The sequence below is a fragment of the Pyxicephalus adspersus genome, chromosome 3, assembly GCF_032062135.1.
Source record: "Pyxicephalus adspersus chromosome 3, UCB_Pads_2.0, whole genome shotgun sequence".
Lineage (NCBI taxonomy): Eukaryota > Metazoa > Chordata > Amphibia > Anura > Pyxicephalidae > Pyxicephalus > Pyxicephalus adspersus.
The window spans coordinates 59661648-59680821 of NC_092860.1; the positions used below are offsets into that span (position 1 = coordinate 59661648).

The 19174-nt window shown below is 37.7% G+C and overlaps 1 protein-coding gene across 3 annotated transcripts in view; it reads right to left on the bottom strand.

Annotated features, from left to right (window-relative positions):
• JSRP1 (junctional sarcoplasmic reticulum protein 1) overlaps positions 1 to 19174 on the bottom strand; it is a 103699-nt gene that overhangs the window by 41374 nt on the left and 43151 nt on the right. For 2 of the 3 annotated variants that reach the window (XM_072404880.1, XM_072404881.1), the window contains exon 2: positions 16633 to 16806. The exons of the other annotated variant lie outside the window; for it this stretch is intronic. The gene's annotated coding sequence lies outside the window, so the exon portion shown is untranslated. The remainder of the gene's footprint in view (positions 1 to 16632; positions 16807 to 19174) is intronic. 3 annotated transcript variants of the gene reach the window in all.

Here is a 19174-nt window from a genome sequence, read left to right on the forward strand (position 1 = left end):
TGTAACTATATTTACCCAATTCTTCAACCAAATCAAAGCCTTATCATTCCCAATAAAAGTTGCACAAATGTAATAAAATAAAAAGTATACATAGTATGGGATAAGCAGAAAATGTCAAATATTAGAAGAAAAAAAAACCTAAAATACTAATCCAACTAAAATAAGATTATAACGTAAATGATCATATAGATAAAGAAAGGACAAGGGGGGCGGATGAGGAAGGAAAACCAGAAAAAGACAATAGACAAGAGGGGGAGGAGGAGAAACCAGAAAAGGGGAGTAGAGAAGAGAGAATGGGGGGAGACCTAGCAAAGTTGAGTCTCTAAATAAATGACCTTAAAACGAATTGTAGTTTATCCAGGGTGACCAGATGATTTCTAATTTCTCCATTCTGTCAGTAAATATACTAGATAACTTGTCATTAACCATGATCCAGTTCAATTTTGCAGCTATAGGATCAGGTTGTTTCCAAGCTTTTGCTAGAGAGATTCAAGCAGCTAATAAGATCAGGCTGATCAATTTTATCGTGCAGGAAGGTAAAGGGCAATCCAATTTTGTAAACAATGCTGATTCTGGAGCTGTCGGTATTGTGAGAAGTAACATCAAAAATGAATTGAAAAACTGCAGAACAATATATCTGGGCTTTGGGCATGTCCACAAAATGTGAAACATAGTGCCTCTAGTTGCACACCCTCTAAAGCACAGTGAGGAAGTTGTTGGAGTGTATTTTGCTAGTTGGTCTGAGATATCACCGCAAAACAACCTTACAATTAGCTTCGACTAGGCCCAGGTTCAGGGAGACTTTGAATAAAGCTAAAAATAATTCATCCCAGTCTTCCTTTTCCCAGCATACCCCTCAAGGTCCTGTTCTCATTGATCCATATATTTAAGTTTTGCATGAGGGGTAGCAAGGGCTAAATATAGCAAAGATATCTGGCTTCTCATATCGGTTAGAGGTCGGCACAAACTTTCAAAAGGAGTGGCTCTGTAAGGAGGGGAAGACATTCTAAGTTTGGAGCAGACAAAGGACCTAATCTGTGGATATCTAAAATATTCTCTGACTGTAAGTTCTCTCTTGCTAGTTAAATAGTCTAAGCTAGACATACCTCTCACATCTCACATTTTTTATTTTCAGGAAGCCTTTGGATATCCACCACTGAAAACTGTGACAGTTCTTACCAGCGGAAAACTCTGGTTTATTCCATAGTGGAGTTAAAGGAGCATGGTTCGAGAAAATTTGGGTGAGAAAGGAGCTTATTCCGAATTGTCAGAGAATGGGCGAGCGCCAGGCAGGTTATTTGAGGTCTATAATTCCTTGAAGTCCATAAAAGGACCCATAGGGGAAGCTGTGAGCCAAGCCCTCAAAGTCTATCCATTGGGGCTTGGGACCAGAGATTTTACACAATGAGATTTGGGCTAATTGCGCTGCTCTATAATAATGGATAATATGGGGGACTCCCAAACCTTCCTGAGTACGTGGAGCACACAGAGAGGCCTTTTGGACCGTTTTTTCCCATTCCAAATAAAAGGCATAATTTTCATTTGCAGATGATGTAGATACTGGACTGGAACAGGAGACCAGGAGAGTGCAAAAAGATAAAGTAGTCTGGGGAGAACATTCATTTTAATGGAGGCTATCCATCCGAACCATGACGGTGGGGACTTCATCCATCTGTTCAGGCCTGAGAGAATACTTTTAAAAAGAAGTTCATACTTAGCATGGTACAGGGTTTGATAAGAGGGGGTCAAGGTAATACCAAGATATTGAAGCTATTTTTCACTACAGTCTTAATTAGGTGGGTAGGAACATTAATTTTAAGAGCATGTGATTTGGCACTAATGACCCGTAAACCCAAAATCCTTTCAAATTCTCCCAGAAGCCAGAACAAATTGGGTGAAGTGGTTAGGGGAGAAGTAATATACATTAGTACATCATCAATGCTACCACAAGAAATGCCTTTTATATTTGGATTGGATCTGATGGCAATCGCCAATGGCTCTATGGCTAAAGCAAATAGGAGTGGGGAATGAAGGCAGCCTTGTCCAGTGCCTTTTTTGATCAAAATGGAGGACAGAAAGCCTCAGGGAAGACTCAGGGAAATAGAGGCCGAAGGTGTATCATAAAGTGCTTTAAGGAGATTGGTAAAGTGCGGGCCAAACCCCATTAAAGATCGTAGCGAGAATAGATATTGCCATGATATGCTGTTAAAAGCTTTTTGAATATCTAGTGATGGCTAATATCTTTGTCATCAGTTTTGGATCACAATTTATAAGAGAAATTGGCCTATAATTTGAGACCTCAGTGGCATCCTTCCCTGGTTTAGGGATTACGCTAATATAAGCTGAGTTTGCCCTAGGGGGGAGGGGATTCTCTTTCCTGAGGTAGTTAAAGTACTCCACCAGGTGGGGCCAAATTCTTTATAATAAGCATTTGAAAATCTATCCGGACGAGGTGCACTACTAGTTTGAAGTAGCTTGAGGTCAACAGCTCTTCCGCCGAGATGGCTTTGTGTTTGTTTTTCAATGTGGGTAACATTTCTTAAGAAAATCGTCAAGATCAGCTTGTGATACAAGATCGGGTTAACCATATAACTGATTATAAAAGTCATGAAACATAGCCATAACTTTCCTAGGATGCTGTGATAATTTACCTCCTTTCAGCTTGATTTTGGGGAAGACATGAACGTTAGTTCTAGGATTTAGTTTGTTAACTAATAATCTACCTGGTTTACCACTACATCTATAAAAGGTATAGCGTAAAGATTTATCAGCTCTAGTGGTGAGTAGAAAATTAAGTTTCAAACGCACCGACTCCAATTGGGTTTGGGAATCAGGGAGGGGGTTATCTTTATGTTGGTGCTGGATGTTATGGTATTCCTTAAATTTGAGATCTATTTGTTGGTTTTGAGTTTTCTTTAACCTAGACCCCAGTTTGATGATTTCACCTCTGATCGTGGCTTTGTGGGCTTCCCAATTTATTACCGGGGAGGTATCTGCATATTTATTGAATGAGAAGAAATTCTGTATGTGCAAATGTATTTCATTTTTAGTCAACGGGTGAGCAAGAAGGCTGTGTCCATCTTCTTCGTAAGGTTCTTCTTTTTCTTACTGAAGAGAGGATGGAGGTAAACAAACAGGAAATAAACTTTTCAAAACCTTTCAGGGAGCACTGCTAGAGGCCTTGAAGGTTAATTTCACTTTCTGCCACAAAGGATTAAATAGAGCATGACGAATGTGTGGAAGTGCTTAGAGTAAGTAAATGCAGTTCTTTAAAGAGGTTTTCCCCTTCCATGAATGTTAAAAGGTTTTGCCATTATATTGAAACAAGAGCCTTAAAGGAAATGCCCAACAATACTTTATATTGTTGGATAACGGAACAGATCAGTTAGAACAGATTAGGTCAGAGAAAATCTGGACTGGATGACCTTCCATGTGCAGGTTTTCCATGTTCCTGTTTGCCTTATTAAGAGCCTCTTTAGTCGAAAAGTAGTGGGGCTTCACAATGATATCACATGGAGGACCATCCACCTTGTCCAGTCAGCGCATGATGAGCTCTATCCAACTCTATGTGCAATTCTGGAACCTCTGGTAATATTGATCTTATGAATCTCCTAGTTGCCTCTATGGTGTCTTTCAGTGACTCTGGAACCCCTCTAATGCGGAAGTTACTGCGTCTGGAGCAGTTTTCTAGATCTTCCAGTTTAATTTGAAGATTCGCAATTTGATTTTCCAGCACCATAATTTGAGAAGTATTTTGAGTGACTCAGATATAGTAGATAGATGTTATTATTATTATTAAACAGGATTTATATAGCGCCAACATATTACGCAGCGCTGTACATTAAATAGTGATTGCAAATGACAGACTAATACAGACACTGATACAGGAGGAGAGAACCCTGCTCCGAAGAGCTTACAATCTAGTAGGATATAGGTATAGATATAGTGTCATCCAGCTTCTACTCAATTAGATCTAATCGTGCGCCCAAACTCTAAAGATCTTTCTGCACTTCTGTAGTAATAGATGATGACGGTTTAGCCAATTTCAGCTCTAACAAAACAGCCATGTGGTGGAGCAGCCTATTTTTCCCTTCAATAGTAATGGATGTAGCAATCCTGGATTGAAAATCAGGAGCATATACATTAAGAGGGGCTTGGGAGCTTGTGTAGCAGGTGAAAACTGTGCAGATATTTGTTCTTCATCACCAGAGATCAGGGAGCTATGCAGTAATATGCATAGCATGGTGGGGATTGAGATGAGGAGATCTGGGACCTTGGGAGCTTAGCGTTGGTGATGCTGGTGGTGAGCATTAGGCTGCTAAACTTTCGTTACCCTTCTCAAGGGGAGTACTGTGGGAAGAGCTGGGAGCGGATTTCAGCCTGGATTGTGACACGCTGTCCTGCACTTCTGCCATCCTGGATCTGCTTCCCTGTGCCTGTAACCGAGAAAATCGGTCTCTCTGATTGTCCCTCGCCTTTCCAACCATACCTGCGAGGTTGATACAAGTGTGGGGAAGAAACCTCGTCCGAAGATTGTGCTGCGATGGAGCCGGATTAGGAGAGGTTTAGGGAGCCGCGCGGATCAGGCTGCTGATGCCTGCATAGGTATTTAGTCGCTATACTGTATTTCATTTGTCATTAATACACTGGGAGAAGGTGTAGCCATGAGTCCTTGACAGTCAAAATCGCTCAAAAAACAAAGTAAACATATAATCCGTGGTAAGTTTCAGATCTACAGAATCATAGATGATCCAGGCATGCAAGCTTCTAAAACCTCGTTTAATTTCAATGCCTTTCTCACTACCCATCATATTAAAAGACCAAGAACTTTTAAAAAAAAAAAATTACAAAACAGTTAGCTAAAGTAACAGCATGTGTGTGTGAGTTTTCAACTGGTGTCTGACTTTCCATAAATAATAGGTTCTCTCTTTAGCACTGCAGAAAAAGCATGCAATACTAATAAGGTGGAAAGAAGACTACAGCTCCACCTGCTAGCTAAATATAATACTACATAATGGTGCTTTACACCATTGGTGAAAAAATGGTGCTTTACAAGTGTGAAGGGTTAAAAGAGCATGATCATGTTTTTCTTGCCCTCTTTGAAATTTATTGACAGACCTGCATGCCTCAATATTAAATATTTATTAAAAAAATTACTAATGTTTTTGTATCAGGGGCCTGTCTAAAATTACAAGCAAAACTTGGTAAACACCTGACACTAAACAATTACTGTTTTGTTTATATTGTGATTTCTTTAAATGTGACTATCCAATACAATGCATTATCCTGTAAAGTTCAATACTTACCCAGAATGAATTTACCTTTAGTAGGAACACCTACCTCCAGGTACAGGGGGTGGAAATGGGGACATGTTGTACCCCAACATATGCCAACCTGTACCTGGGGGGGGGGGGGAGAACAATCATGGCAGATAAGGCTCTCCCGATGTACTTCCACCATGTCTTGGTATGGCTGAGGTACATCGATGATGTACTCATCCTATGGCAGGGTTCCGAGGCCTTGTTGACAGAGTTTTTTGAAAAGGTATGTAATAATGACTTTATTCTCAATTTTACAATGCAACACAGTGATACTTGTATTCCGTTTCTCGGTATAGAAATTTGTATTAATTTAGATCTATTTTAGATTTTCCAATTGCCTCAAAATTATTCCGCAAACCGACAGCGGGGAATACAATTTTGTCTGCAAGAAGTGCGCACCCTGAGCAACTGAAAAGGAGCATCCCTTTTTCTCAGTACTTGAGAACTAAGAGAAATTGTCCCAAGGATGAAGAATTTAAAAAGGCTCTACAAATTAGGCTATTACAAAGAGGGTATAAGAAAACTACCTTAAAGAAAGCCTACAATAGAGTGAAAAAATGGGGCAGAAAAGAAATATTGTTTACCACCAAACAAAGTAATGAACAAGCTGATCAGGTAAGGATCATCACTTGGTATTGGGAACAACATTATATATTGAGGAATATCTGTAGGAAATTTTGACCAATCCTTACTTCAATTTCAGCTATTAATAAACGTATAGATATCCACAAGTAACTTTTAGAAAGCTGCCCCGGTTAAAGGACAAAAATCATACACAGCCACTATGAAAGAGAGGAACAGAAAAGCATCAGAAGCTAAAGCAGACACCCTCCATTGAGGATCAAGGGGACAATGTCCCTGGATCCATGGAAAGGAGGATAGGATAAAAATATCCATAGAGATTACTCCTAATCTCAAACGAATAGTCAATTGTAGAACCAAACGAATAATATTTCTTGCGTTTTGTAGCTGTAGCCGTTTATGTGGGGAAGACTAAAAGGCAATTTAAAAGAATTTACAAACATTTATATGCTCCACAATGGGAAAGTAATCACCACATTGAGACTCCACATGGGAATGTGCCACAGCTTCAATATTGATGAATTAAGATTTCCGGCCCTAGAACAAATACCTGAACTCTAGAGGAAGGAATTGGGATAAACATATTCTACAAAAGGAGAAAAAAAAAATTCTACCTTTTAAATGCAACTAATTTTCCAGGACTAAATGAGGTCCTAAGTTTTCAATTCTACCTTTAGGACCAATTGCCCCCCTTTGAACAGTTGGGTATTCCTTCCTTCCCCTTTTGTTTTATTATACATCAATACTTAGAACAATTATATATATGAAAATAAAAATTGAAATGTATATGATAAAAAATGGTGAAAAACTGTGCCATATATGATAAATATATTAATAACTATGTAATTCATTGATTTGATGTTTTAACTCAATGTATTGATGTACTATGAATGGATTAACTTTGAATATCGAGAAACAGTAACTAAGGTGTTTATGGAAATTCCATTGTGAAATATTGAATACCTGTATTCTATGTACAATTTAACTATATTGTAATTTCTGATGTGAATGTACAATGCTAGGACAACGGCAAACTCTCATTCTACTTGAGGGGAAATTATACCTTTTTTATCTCCTCTTTGTACATAGGAGAAATGAAATACACAACGATCATTCCTTATAATGGTCAGGTAGTTTATCTGACTGGGGAATAGGTTGTTGGTGTGCTGCCTGTGCGCCCCGCCATCGGATGTGATGGCCATCTGTGTATGGGAGATATTGTCTCTATCCATTGCAGGCAGCAGTTGGTGGTGGATACTGTTGGAATAAGGGTAGGCGTGCATTAATGCTATGCACGACCCCCCCCCCCCCCCCCCCAAATACTTACCCAGTAAGAGATGATTGAATGGTAAATAGGCAGGAAAGACACTAGAATCTGGCCCTGCATCAGTGTCACTTCCGGTTTTGGGTTCACTTCTGGTTTTGGCGCCACTTCCTGTTTTGACATCGGTTCCGGTTTTGGCGGTCAAATACAGAGGATTTCCTGTACAAACATAGCCTCCCATGTGGAGAGGTCATTTGCAGGAATGTGTTGACAGCAGGCGGATGCAGACCATTATAATGGAAGGGAAACATTGAAGCTCAAAATGGAAGGACCCATGAGTTGTAAAGTAAGTTGTGAGGCTTTTAAAGGATATTTATTGTGATCTTATCAGATGAGGTTGGAGCAGAGAGTAATTTCATCTTTATACAATAGGCTTTTGCTAAAAATACTTGGTGAGATTGAATGGAAACATGTTAAAAAGGAGACCATTTAAGAAGATAGACAATATGGATCATACTATTGAGAACTTTGAATGGCAAGTAACAAAGATGGAATGATATTGAAGTCACATGGTGATAATTTTAATATTAATCACCTGCGTGGTGGTTAAGGGGTACTCACTTTAAATGGAATTAATTGCTGCAGATTGATTCCTTTCAAGCTGGTAGCAATGCAAGATTGGTTTGATTGAATTTTGGTTATAATTATGTATTTACACAATTATGTACATGTAATAATACTTTGATGATCCTATTTTCTGTTGCTAGATAATTGAAAACAACCGAGATACATTCTAAAAGCTGCTGTCTTTGCCTCCTCTCACCCTATGGGTAGGGCCGCATGTGCTACAAACCCCAGGTACGAGGGGGGGCTGAGAAGTTCCTGGCTTTGCCCCCTTCCAGATAAAATAGAAAAATTATTGTGGGGGCATATGATAGCCTAATATCTTAGTATGTAACTGTGCAAATACCAGGTCTTTGCAAATTCTTAAAACGTTTTTTCTTTTAGTGAGAAGCTGTAATGGCAGAGGCACAAGCAAGTTTCACGTCGTTGGAGTTACAGGCCGTCATTAAGTTTTTGTTTCTCCAGGGAAAGTCAGCAAAGGACATTCGCACTAAGATGTCACAAACACTGGGGGAGAAGTGTCCTTTCTACAGCACTGTCAAAACCTGAATATCCTGTTTCAAGACTGGGCATTTTACCATTGAAGATGAGCCCCGCAGTGGGCGCCCCCCAACCTCAACTGACCCGGCAACCTGCAATGCTCTCCATGAGCTGATTATTGAGGACAAGCGAATATCCACAAAAAAGATAGCCCAGATACTTGACATCTCACAGGAGCTTGTTGGGTTTGTTATCACCACTATCCTAGACATGTGCAAGCTTTCAGTGAAGTGGGTGCCAAAATGTTTGAACAGTGATCAGAAGAAGGAACGAGTTGCAGCATCCAAAGCCGTTTTGGCCCATTTTGAAGCTACATAAGACTTTTGGGCTAGGTTGGAGACTGAGGATAAATGCTGACTCCACATCTATGATCCTGAAACCAAAGAACAGTCAAAGGAATGGCGCCACAGCGGGTCCCCAAGGCCGAAGAAGTTCCGAACACAGAAATCAGCCAAAAAAGTCATGGCGTCTGTTTTCTGGGACAAAGACGGTGGCAAAAGAGGCAATTAAGATGAAACGCCGTGGAAAGTTGACCAAAGGGTTTTTTTTTTTTTGCAGGACAATGCACCTGCGCACATGTCCAACGTTGTGGCTGCCAAATTGAACAACCTAGGTTTCAAAATGGTCCACCATCGCCCCTACTCACCTGACCTGGCACCTTCCGACTATTATCTGTTTCCAAATTTGAAGAAACACCTGAGGGGGCAACGTTTTGAAGACATTTCTAGAAAAAAAGGTCTAGAAAAGCTGCAACTAGGCTGTACCAAGTGCATCAGTCTCAGTGGGGAATATGTTGAATAAATGTGTTATTTCATAACTCTTCATTCTGGGCAAAGCCAGGAACTTCTCAGCACCCTCTCGTACATCCACATCTGAAAGGGGAAAAAAAGAAATTTGAAGTTTAATTGTTTAATATTGATCGAACATTGTGATTTATAGTGAATAAATGTATTTTAATTACACTGCATCATAAAAAAATAATTTTAAATACATTTTAATAAATCTGATTCTACCTAGGACGACAGGATCTTAAGTTAATTACACATATAAAGGCGATTAGCTACATTCTCTCGTTCTGCAGTTACTATGTAATCTCTATACATAACCAACTTTTGCCTCGTAGTTCCATGACATTACAAAAACGTAGTTTTATATTGCAACAACATATATAATTACACATAATTCACCTTGTTCAACACACTAATGTACACTTCAGAAGTGTTTCAGGCACTTGTTTTTGTGTTTGTGGCTCTCCGTTGTCTCCCGTTGCAGAAACCAGCAGTAGTCGCCCATCATGTTGGGGTTGCACTGGCCTTGATATCTTGTCTCCATTGTTTCATCACTTACATCACCCAAACATTTTTAAGAAGTCCAGATGGGAGTGTAAGAAATTAATTTTAAGTGACATTCGGCAGCCAAGTTGATGGTGTGCTGTTAGCATGTTGTTCACAAGTTCAGCATGGTTTTAAGCTGGCTGGTTGCCCAGAAAGTTTTGTGCACAAATGAATCCTAAGCAGCAAGTGGTTTGAGTTTGTCTCTGAATGTGGCGTCATGCATCAAATTGCGGATGTGAGGACCAACAAAAATTCCTGCTTTCGTATCTGTTATAGTATCTGTTATACCTTGTCCTTCAGATACTGAAAACCCATAGCATCACAATCCATTGCAACGACAAAGTTTTCAATAATCCAAATTTAATATGAAGTGGTGGAAGGTAAACTTTCTGTGGATCAATGAGTGTTTTATGCTTCACGTTGTACTGGGCAACATTGTGTTCAGGTCTGGGTGGCCATTCTTTCACTTTGTAATGGTTGCTGTCATCACAGGCACAGAAAGCACATATATTTTGTATATCCTAATTGCAGGTCAAGAAGTGCCATCACCTTCAGGTTCCACTTGTGTTCTGAATAGATAATCAATCTCAAAATTACCTTCATGGATTCACATAGTTCGCCCCAGAGGGTTTTAGCCGGTTGCTCCGCCTGGCTGCTGTGAATACCCTGCCCACCTCTCCTCGTCAGCTCTTATCCTCTGCACGGATCCCAGTGAGGCTGCTCTGTGCCATCTGTGCTCTATGTCATCCGTTCAGAGGATTGCTGCTGGGATGAGAGGTGAGCACACAGTTCAGCCTTCATGTAAATGAGAAACAGGCAGCCCCGCCCCCATCTCATAGCACGAACTGGAATTTCTATTTAAAAAAAAAAGCTGCAGGTGAAATGTATCCACTGCCAGAGCTGTGTGTGATGTCTGCATGTGGTTCTGCATCCTCACAGCTCTCTGTGTACAAACCTCCATATCTCCTAAACTGTATGTCACAATGACCTGTAATTTTCAGGGTGTACAGGGACCCTCATAGATACTAGTTACTACAATTTCAGCCCCCCAGCTTTAAACAATTTCAAGATATGGGGGTCACAAATGTAAAAAGTTGCCGTTTCAGAGGAAAGTGCAACTAGGAGTCCCAAATTGAAAATGCAAATTGGGGACCCCGGAGCCACTAACATAGCAAGGAGCATTGGGGATGGACCCCTAAATATATACCTACCTGTCACAAATCTTTACCTATGAAACTACTGCCTGCTTCTCTTCTTTGAACCCCAATTTCTCTGAGGTGGGGGGTACAAAACTGAAAATATAGGTGCAAGTGGCGGGCACATTCTCCCCTTACAATCTCATTACTACAGCATCATTAGTACATAAAACACTCTGCCCATCAAAATGGGCTTCCCTGCCCTGTTACACATTCCTGTCCACTTAACTAACATTTTGAACTTCAATTGGGGAATGGGGAGGTGTAAGAAACCAAAAATATAGGTACAAGTGGGGAACATCTGTGACTAACATACCCTAAAACTTCATAACTATGGCATCATTAGAAAATTAACTCTGCCCACTAAATTTTATTGAGGTTGAGGTACTGGAAGGTTACAGTCATATGTAACAAGTAAATGCATTTTAAAGGATTTTTTTTAATGTTGTAATGATGCCATGGTGATGAAAGGTGATAGCCACAAGTGTCTCCCACTTTCACCTATATTTTTGTTTCCCTCCACCTCTTAATTCTGGAGAAATTGGGGTTTAGGGTAAGATGTAGACAGATATGTATAACAGAGCAGACAGCAAATTTTGCTAGGTAGAGATTTATCTTCTCATAATGCCATACTAATTACATTTTAAAAAGGTTTAGCCACAAGTGTCCCCCACTTGCACCTACAGTTTAAGTTTCCTATGCCTCCAAGTGCACCTTAAAAATTTCAAGTTAATACAACGGTTTAGGAGATATGAAGGTTTGAACACAGCGAGTTGTTAGGCTGCAGAATATGACATGCAGATTTTACACACACACAGCTGTCACACTGCGCTGACGATGACATCATTACACACTGTGGTTAAATGTCATAGACAGTGTTTTTATATAGAATATGGACAGTGATAAGAGGGGGTCACTGTCTGTCTTGTCCCCATCTGATATCACATGCATGATGCTATTAAAGCATTGCCACATTTTTAACATTATATTAACCACCTGGGCGTTAAACCTGACATAGTTCGGGGTAAAAACACTTGCAAAAAGTGTTAAACCCGAACTTTTCTTAGGCGGTTAAAAATATAAACAAACGTTGTATTACAACTGTAAGAAAATACTTACCCGGTCCCCGCAGCTCCTCCGGACACGTCTGTCCTCTTCCTTCATCTCCTGGGGAGTGCAGTGACGATCTCCGGGGTGTCCCGGTGACGTCGCTGCATGCGTCGGTGCAGGAGGCGGGGCGGGAAATTCAAATAACTTTTTGTATTGAACTCAATACAAAAAAAACTGTATTGAGTCCAATACAAAGAAATCTTTATATAATATATATATAATTGTTTTATATATATATATTGTATAAGCTACTGTACAGTTACATTACATTATACACTATTTTTTTTTTAAAGATTTTTTTTTTTTGTTTTAAAAAAAAATGTTTTATTATTAAATTTTGGACATATTTCCGTGAGTTATGCGGTTGAATTCGGTGAATTATAGCCTACAATCTAAAATAAATTTCCATGCAAAAAATTTAACAATTTTTGCATGGAAGTACAGAAGTTCGGAAAGAATTAGAACACCCAGCGTTCACGTATGCGTCCCTCGAAACCGGAGTACCCGGAGGAAAGCCACGCAGACACGGGGAGAACCTGCAAACTCCATGCAGATAATGTCCTGGCTGGGGATCGAACCTGGGACCTAGCGCTGCAAAGGCCGGAGTGCTAACCCCTGAGCCACCGTGCTGCCCAGTTTTAGCCAGCAATACAGCTTTCAAACTTGGTTTGCTCGAGTCTATGAACAATCCCCACTGCACAGCAAAAGGCACAGCAAAAGGCATTTTATTCCTTTTCCCATTCAACCATTGTGTTAGGCCAATGTAACACACCTGACAGCAGATATCCTGATCTCCAATTTCACATCCTAAGTAATACTTGTAGGCAGATTTGGAATCAGCACACTCGATATCATGTAAATCACATGTGTTATTCCCAGGAGCAAAGTCGTTGTTGTGCAGTGTTATAGATATCCCTGTCTTTTTTCCCGAGGAAGCGGATTAATCTGTGAAACCCTTTGATTGGGTAACCCAGACAGGAATTTTCTTGTAGTGTTTGTTGCACATTTTTAGGTTCTTTTTATGTCAATGTTTTTAATGGTATTTAATAAAGTTATTGTTTTTTGACATTTAATTGTTAAAATTTTCTTTGAGGGAACCCCTCAGACCTCCATTTTGTATTAGAATAGGGATGTGGCCTTGCAAAAATGAACAGGGTGTCTAAATCTAATTGGTAGGGTTGAAGTTCAATATCCAGATACAATCCCAAAATACAATATGCAAAGGAGTGGTAGATTAATCCTAATATAAGGCATGTGGTTTTAAGTGTAAAGGAATTAAAGTAAAGGAAATTAAAGTAATTGACGTAACATTCTGTTCCATCTGGTAACCCTTTTGTTACAAACAAGGTCAGTTCTGCCAAAAAAAAAAAAAAAAAGACTCAATAGTACCTGAATTCTACTGAGAGTTGCACTAAAAAAAATTGGAAATGTAGTTATTTAATTCTGACAAGAGTGCTATAATTATGTTGTACATCAGCTGTACACATATTATTTTAAACATTTTGAATTCGGGCTACCTTTATAGGTAACACCGAATATGAGGAACAACAGCACAATAAACAACATAAACTCCGGACAAGTCAGACCAGTACCAACCAAGTTGCATTATCAAGTACCAAGTTCAAGTACCAAGCATTACCAAGTTGGTACCAAGTACCAAGTTCCACCAATAATACCAAGTTCAACCATGCAAACTATTCAGAATTCCCTATTGCTGGTCTGAATTACAAACAACTAAAAAAGCATAATGTCTGTTGCATATAAAATCCAATAAAGTTAGTAATAGTTTGTGTTAATAGCAGTTTAATATGGTATCACATTCCTTTTTATTTTTTCCACAGAAAGATTCTTTGTTTCCACAAAAAGCTAACAGCTAAAAAGATTTCTGGCATTAACCTCGGTCACATTCTTTAGATCCAATTGCCTTTTCTGTCCCTGGCAGTTCTAGGATCTGGGACAGATTTTCTCAACTAGGGTTCCTCCAGAGGTGGCTGACCAGCAATGTAAAAGGCATTCTTCCTACTGACAACCACACTGATGTACTTTTGAGTGGTGGAAATAGTAATTATAGTAGGGGTTCCCTGAAGACCTGAAAGGTATTCCAAGGGTTCCCCAATTTCAAAAGGTCAAGAACCATTGCTCTAGGGTCTGCCAGTTGAATGATAGCAGTGGGCATAGCAATAGGAGTGCAAAGGCCTAATTTTTGATGTTCAGAGAATTTGGGTTTCTGTGTACAGCCTGAACCTAGGATTCAGAAAGAGTTACAAACATTGAGATCAATTACAGGAGTAGTACATGTTTTCAGTGCTAGTATTACTATTATTATTTTTTTGTAATTTTTTTATTAAAGAAACGAAAAGCACACAAAAGGAAAAAAATATAAAGGAAATGATAACAACTACCAATCAGTATCATATCTAATTAATAAACACAAACAAATGAATACACAAGTTTGCATGACAATGTTATACTCATACATTTGAGAAAAAGAAACTTCCATGTGAGGACCCAAAGCACCCTCCATAGGTTCTATTACTTTTGAACAACATTCCTCCATCCTATTGTAGAAAGCGAGCACTTTTCACTGCCATTAGAAAATAATACTTAGGACACACTTTTTACCCTTTCTGAAAACATTTAGCTCACTATTGAAAAACATTCCTCTTGATGTAGTGAATTCAGATATTTTTCTTGTACATAAGAATGTAACTTAAGATTTCTGTTTTCCATTCCAATTTACTTTTTTTTGCTCAACATTTTTTGATCCTTTTGCCCATTCTTATATGGATTTTCTTCAATTCGTGAGTATGCCATGTGCTTTGAAATGTATATTTTTAAGTAAATAATTGTAGAATATAATTTTTGATTTTAGTTATAGTCACCAAAAATGAACATTCTGTATTTAAATAAGGATTCCCCCATTAAAAAAAGGCGGAGGTTAAAAAGGTTGAGAAAAGCTGCTCTGGACAGTGGTGGACGTAGGCCCCTATGCAGAAAAAACTTGAGACCTTCCCCAACAAAATGACTTGGGCCCCTATATTGCATGCAGCAAGCACATTTTAATGTATTACATACTACTGTAGAAAGGTGCTAGAGATGTGTAATCAAATGGTACATCCCAACTCTGGGCTCAGTGCTCTCCCCTAAGATTTTTTTTATTTGTGGTCCTCCTACTGGCTGTATGTTATACTGTTACTGGTTTTATAATTTGCTTTTCTAAAGTAAAAAGCTAGAACCTTGAGTCTGCAGGGTCCTCTTCATAGTCAACAATGGCAAAGAGTTACTGTAGGGAAGAGCTCTCGATTAATAAAACCCGATAAAATTTTAAACTATTAATTATTAAATACTTTTTTGAAGCGAAGGACTCATAGATAGTAGTTACTTTATTAAATGCATTAAAAAGTATACCCAATACATTTTAGTGCATATGCATGCGCACACACTACACACTTTCTCCACATTTTCTGTAAAATGTAGGTGGACTGAGTTCAGTAAATATTTACCAAATATGTCAAGACTTTTATTGCCCATGACCACAAAAAAGGCAACAATTTATGGTACACATTATTAACTCTATATGATGCTATAAACACATTTTCAGTTCAATAATGACTTCTTTTTTTCATGGTGGGGGGTTAAGAATTAGAAAAGTTTTTTATCTTTTAAAACACCTAGTCATTCTTACTATTCACAGACTGCATTGGTGCATTTTTTATCTGGAACAAAATATGTAATTGTCCAGACTATAATGAATTATAAAATCATAATATAGGATTTTGAAAAGAAGTATGTAGAAATTTGTAATTCAGGCAACTTTAATGATGCCCAAACACTTCTACCTCCAGCCTAAGTGTTGACCCCCTCTTATCCCCCCTACTCTTGGTACCAATGCTCTCCTGTTTCCTCTGTAACCCCGCAAATATACTTTAGTAGGATGGTGGCAGCAGTCGGACAAACAACCAATTAGTGACTCTGATACTACTTTCTCTAGGCTGGAAGTAAAGGAGGCATCAAGGGTCTATCAAGATAACAACAATTAGAAAAAACAGTATAAGGTAATAAAAAAGTTTTTAAAAAATCCACACAATTAGGACTTTCTGTATTCTGGATTCAGTTTGTATGCAATAATAACAAAAGATAAAATTTTATAAACATCCGTTTATAAACTTTTGTTAATATCTTTGCAATTATCACAAATACAAAACTAGGACCTACAAGCTTTATATAATTTATTTTGGATAATTGTGATCAGTAAAATACATTTAGGTTGGTGTTTGAGTAGAAAAACCAGTCCAGCAATGAAAGGATAAGACAGGTATAGCAGGAGCCATGCATGTAAGACATCTCTGTTTATCACATCATAAATGTTCAAAAGGTTAGCTAAACTTATAACAGTTATTGAAAAATAAAGCCTGGAAGGTGTAAATTTATTAACAATTTTTATTACCTCACTGGATTGAAAAGGGCTGCCCATTATCTGAAGATTTTGCCTGCTTCAGCAAGCTACATGCTAAATATAGATCACATTTTTCCGAGACATACTCTTTACCAGAGACCCTGGCGACTGATATGGTAAATACTTCCAGGCACATTTTAAAAGGTCTCTATTTTTACTATCCTATTCATCTTGAAAATGCACATTCAAAGAATAATTCTCTTACCTTTAAAATTTTAGATCCACACTAAGACGCCCTCACGCGGCTCTCTGGCAGGGCTTGAGCAGCTAAATATACACAGACAGGTGCAAAACTCAGCAAGTGCGAAATGACGACCAATCAGGGGGTAATACGAGCCATGTGGATGCAACATTCATATGCAACTATAGCTCTGTCAGGCTGTAGAGGCAAACACAAATTTTATTTTTCATAAACTTTAGACGTTAGTTTTATTTCTAGACATACAATAGTTTGAAAAAAATGTTTATCCAGTTTATCCAGGCGAAGCAATTAAAGGATAATAGGAAGGCACATTCAATGTTCCTTCCAAAATTCTATCTAGCATTGACATAATCATTTACATTTGATCACATATTGGGCCTGATTTATTAACGCTCCCCAATGCTGAAGAGTATACACTTTCGTCAGTAAGGCTGGGTGACCAAGCAAACACAGATTTTATTGAAATTGTCCCTTTTTTCCAGTTTGTGACGTGTTTCACAAAAAATTTCTTCCTCAGGAGACATGGGACATCAAAGAGACAAAATACTGTAACAAACATAACATTAGGTTTCATTATATTTAAGACATACCACATAGTTTTTTTTACTAATATGTACTGTGCTGCAAGAATGTTAGATAATCAAACTTACTTTATGGATCTCATCACACTCAATATCCAGCTGTATATATGTTCATATGTGACTTTGCACAGGTCTTGCACAACAGTATTAAACTTAGTGTGTCGCTTTAAAATCAACTTATATTCATACATTTAAGAGGAGGAATGTCTTGCACACTTCTTCAGTCTTTACATCTTATATTTCATAGTTAAGACATCTTCAGATCCCTAAAATTGTATATTATCAAACATGTATATGATGAAACTCACTCACCATATTTTGACAATCAATTGTATAATATTATGAATCAATATATATAGTTTTTTTAGTGTGCTGGTCAACATGAATAATGCCACTTATAAAGCTGGCCAGGGGAAAGAAAGTCATCCTTACAAATAACTACAAGAAACAACCAGGTTTCCGAGGAAACCAAACTTTTTTTTTTAGATGACTTTTGAGTTCAAGTGCAAACAACTGATTTGACAATATAAAATCATATTGCATTTTATTTGAAACATTGCATTTAAAAATTGTGATATACAATAAAATCAAGAGTTTTTTTTTAATATTACATTCATATGATTCTCCTTCTGGAAAAATCTCTTACTGAGGCATTTCCAAAAACTTTGATGCGTTTCGCAGCAACTAAGGCCGCTTCCTCAGGAACAAGGGGATCCAAAGATAACAATCCAATAACAATAAATTACCAAAATATTCCAATGTTATTTCACTTTAAATTCTTAACAAAAACATCTCAACAAAATATCACAAAATAAAAACGTACAGTTACTCTGAGTGATAGTCACCACTGTTGATTCCCTTTTTTTTATTCCATAAGAAGAAAATAATAATAGACAAGGCTGGGACTCAGTGGAAAAGAGGATTTGTACTTCAAAGTTACAGGATTAACTACAAAAGGAAAAGATAATCTTGATGAAATGAGCTTGGCCAAAAAGTCTAAATCCACTTATTATATGTCGCGTTTATGAACTCTCATTTAATTTCAATGTTTTTCTTTATTTTGTATATTTTCTATATTAATTAGCATACCCTAAAACTTATCTTGGACTAATGTCCTTATACTTTAAAAATCTCTTTTCTGTTTAATCTTGGTGACATTGCTTTTAAATAATAAAGTGCTTATTGTATCTGGGTAATAAAGTGCTTGTACCAACATCCCCCAATAAAAGTAGCACTTAAAAATTACTTCTTTAAATATTTTACTTATGATTACTTATGATTTTAGGGTATGCTAATTAATATTTTTTTTCTTTTGCACTATACTATAATACACAAAATAGATAAAGCAAAACATTGAAATTAAATGAGAGTTCATAAACAAACGCAATATTTAGGAAGTGGTTCAGACGTTTTGGCCAAGCTCAATTCATCAACAATATATTTTCCTTTTGTAGTTAAATGTAGTTATTCTTGTAACCCTGTAATCTTTCTTGAAGTACAAATCCTCCTTTCCACCGAGTCCCAGCAGTGTCTATTATCATCTTCTTCTTATGGAATAAAAAAAAGGGAATCAACTAAGTTTTTATTTTGTGATATTTTGTTGAGATGTTTTTGTTAAAAATTTAAAGTGAAATAATATTTTGTTAATTGAAGGTTAGTGTTGGTCGAATAGCTCACTATTCGATTCGGCAGCTATTCGCTCGAATATAGCAAAAAAATTCGGGTGGTCGAACATCGAATTCGAACAGCATTAAAGTCAATGGGAGGAAAAATTTGGGTTTTTTTCGGCACTGTGTAGAGCTTCTAAAGCCTCCAAACAGATGTAAAAAGATACATTATAAAAGGATACATAAAAAGATACATTGTAAAAAGATACATTGTAAAAGGATACATTGTAAAAGGATACATTATAAAAGGATACATAAAAAGATACATTGTAAAAAGATACATTGTAAAAGGATACA